At 38.0% G+C, this 3,573-nt stretch overlaps 1 protein-coding gene across 1 annotated transcript in view; it reads right to left on the bottom strand.

Annotated features, from left to right (window-relative positions):
• The window catches only part of LOC118424064 (RISC-loading complex subunit tarbp2-like), a gene marked incomplete in the record, with an annotated part of 24,783 nt that extends 21,521 nt beyond the window's left edge, over positions 1 to 3,262 (bottom strand). The window contains 1 exon segment of the mRNA XM_035832537.1: positions 3,032 to 3,262.
• Positions 3,263 to 3,573: the final 311 nt, after the last annotated feature.

Below are 3,573 nucleotides of genomic sequence, written 5' to 3'. Positions count from 1 at the left end.
CCTACTGGGGCACAGACTTGTGCAATTATGCATGGCATCATGAGGTCTAGTAATCACTGCAGTTATCATGGGACCAAAGGGGAGTATCACCTTTTAACAGTCGGGTCTCTCCTTTTTATTATACATGTTCATTATACATGCACTCAGACAGACAATCATTCTAATACGCTGCACGTGGCTAGGGCATAGCGTTTGCAATTTGCTACGTGACAAATGTGTTGTCTTGAGAAGAAGCACTGGAATATTGCCATGGGAAAATTTCCCTGAAGCTATATAGCCTATACTCTAAAAATGGAACAATCTTTTCAAAGGTACATTTGGCACTTTTGTTCCAAAGGTTTAATGTATTTTGAACCATATCTCTATGTTTATCTGACAAGAAACCGTTGGCATAAAAGCATTACCATGTGGGAATAGAGAGTTTGCCTGAACGTCATTTGGTTTGACAGCTGAACTTGCCACAGTATAAAATGAAATATATGAAATGCAAATGGAAAACATGGTTGGTCTTTTACAATATTATAGTATATACATGTACCTTTCCATACAAAGGTGAATAAAGCAAGCTTCTAGGACTACAATTCTGATGGATTAGTACTAGTGTCCTTGTTTGTTGGATAATAATTGGATCAGACAATTTCATATAAAATATGAATAATACAGGATTCTAGGACTACGATTCTAATAATAGCATTTATTTCCCTTTTTAATTTCCTCTTGTGTTGGGGATCACACATTGGTCAAAATCTAAATTGTCTGTTATAACTGGAGAAGTCAAAGTTATCTTCATCTGCAATCTACATTTGAATTATTGAAAAATCCTGTGCAATGTGTCCGGTACATGTAGAAAATAATTTCTTTGTGGTACAGTTTCCAATGCTATCTTAGTATTACCCATTGGAAAGAATCCTATCGTGTTGCGGCTATGTGAGCAGAAGAAAATTTGATCAATGGTTTAATATCCCTTCGCTACAAGTCAAACATCAAGCCACGACAAGGTCGAATGAATCCAGAGTCATTTGCCGTTCTTGCCCCGACAAGCGTTGGAATCGCCCCTCATCTGTGATGGGAGAAACATGACTGTCCAGATCAGATCTGGGTCATTAGGGATGCCCTTTCATCGCTGTTTCTGTACCAAATCACATTTTTGTCCTCCATGTGAGAACAGGGAAATCCTTTATCATATACAGAGGCTGTGATGATAACGTGTCATGGGAATGTGATATAACATGGGATGTTACCCTGGGCCTTGTATTGGATACGGTATGTGCACCTCTAGTCATGCGAGTTACGGATGCTTTGATTACAAAATAAAGCCTATAATTTACCAACAATACTACTTGTCTCACTAAAGATATAATTGCATACAGCCTCAACTTAATACAGAAAAATTTGAGTCCTCTTTCTCTTCCAAAGAGCAAAGTGCTAGACTGCTAGCACTAAAATAGGCAGGTATGCATGTGCTGTTTTTTGTCCCAAGAGATACTAATATAACAATTTACTTGTATCAAAGTAATGGGTACTTTTACTACTTCATATCTGCAAGTGGAATACTTGCAATTCTAGAGAAATTATAACCTTCACCGACTACTGTTCATTAATACAAGGTACATGTTATCTCATTTTTACCCAGTCACATTAGGAATTCATTTGTCAAACCTTCATGAATAAACCGAAAATTCATGGCCCATTGTCAAGGTACACTCAAAATCACTAAGCACCATGAAATGTATCAGGTAAGTGCCAGGGCTCGAAATAGTATTTTCTGCATACCTGCACTGGTGCAGGTAACATTGAAAATTACCTGCACAAGGCAAATTTTACCTGCACCACTCTGAATTGTTCAGGAACCATTGCTATTTTTCAGTCAATGCAGCTAATAACAATCCATCTACACCTACATTATAGGACATTGCTGTATAAAACCCAGTACATGGGCCAGTGCAGGTTAGGGGCAGGTAGACACCAAAAATACCTGCACAGCTCCAATTTTACCTGCACTAGCCTGCATATGCAGGTGGTATTTCGAGCCCTGTAGTGCGGCGCTGACAATTTAGGTGGATACAGGATACAAATACTATTCGTGCCCGCAAAGCTGATGCATTATGCCGAGGTGCGGTTATACCGGTTATAAAGATACAGCCAACTATCATTTATTACTAAGGTGAACAGACATCATCTCAATATATTGTGCTGTGCATTTTACAAGAGTTTATATGGTGCCAAGTCAAATCATTGGCATTGATGTGCTCATCTATGATTTAGCCAACACAATGAACATTTTATGCATGCCACAGTTTAGAGTTACCATAACCTAGACTACATAGGTTATCCCATTCATACAAAAGTGGTGATCAGAAAGTAGATATAAATCATGTGCCCTTAAAAGCCATGCTTGCTAGATCCTTAGGGACATGCAGGCACACCATTGTTCTGTGGCATACGTTATTACCACAAAACTAATGCACAGGTCCATAAATTTGAAATAATACAGGTACTACTAGTTACAAATGAAATGAAGCTGAAATAATATGAGGAATATGATATTTCAATAACTGATAATATTATACAAAAATTGTGTATATTGACTTAATTGTTAACCATCATATATTGAATTTGAAAACAATAATAAATTTGAGGAAAATCATCACAATAAAAATTAGACCTAATATACCAACAGGAAATTATCATTGTAAGAAATTTAGACATAATAATTTGCATCAACTCAAACAAACTATGACCATCGTTTACAATTTGAAAGGAATCTGCAAAACTCTGACTCATGTCATGACAATCAAACTGTAAAACCGGTAATAAAAAATAGCAAAGGTAACAAATTATTCATTGTCTAAACAAGGACCGTTACCGGTAGCACGCTTACAAAAACATGAAAGTCAGATAATTAGTCCATAATTCATTATCCTTCTAGAAGCAAAATATGCATGGTGTATATGAATGGAAATGTTATACGAAAGGCTAACAAGAAAATCGAAAAATCGGCGAACAAAAGACACATGTGTTGCAGACTTACCGGGAACTTCAGCGGGAATTCCAGACCGTGGCAAGCGATGAAAAGCCGGAGAACCTTCCTAAGTCCAGTCAGTAATGAAACTAAAACCCCAGAACTCCCTTGTTTACAGGAATCCCGGGATTTTAAGCATCAAAACGGACCCTTGAAAGGAAAAAGGTGCGAAATTTTGGAGCCCGGTCCCTCCCAGACAGTCCACTGCGCAGCTCTGAATCATGGATGCTGATTGGTCAGGATGTGAGGTCAAAGTTCAGAGGTTATAGGGAATCAAAATGGCTGCCTGAAAAACATGTGGAGAGATGTTTCTTCGATTTTAGTAGTTTTTCCAAACTAAGGACCCGTTTTCTGCGTTTGAGAGAGTCGTGAAGGTGAAAGGTAGGTGCCCCACAGTATTGGAATCATTTTCGTTACTACAACAAAAGAGAGTAGTGCGTTTTGTATCTGATCAGGGCCATCATCAAGCCAGAACACCATGCAGTGCTTCAAGTTTTTTTTTTAATCAAGTTTTTTTTCTCACCTTGATTTCTCACCTGAAGACAGCCAGT

Source organism: Branchiostoma floridae, chromosome 10, assembly GCF_000003815.2.
Source record: "Branchiostoma floridae strain S238N-H82 chromosome 10, Bfl_VNyyK, whole genome shotgun sequence".
NCBI classification, from domain to species: Eukaryota; Metazoa; Chordata; class Leptocardii; order Amphioxiformes; family Branchiostomatidae; genus Branchiostoma; species Branchiostoma floridae.
This window is presented reverse-complemented; position numbering and strand designations above follow the sequence as displayed.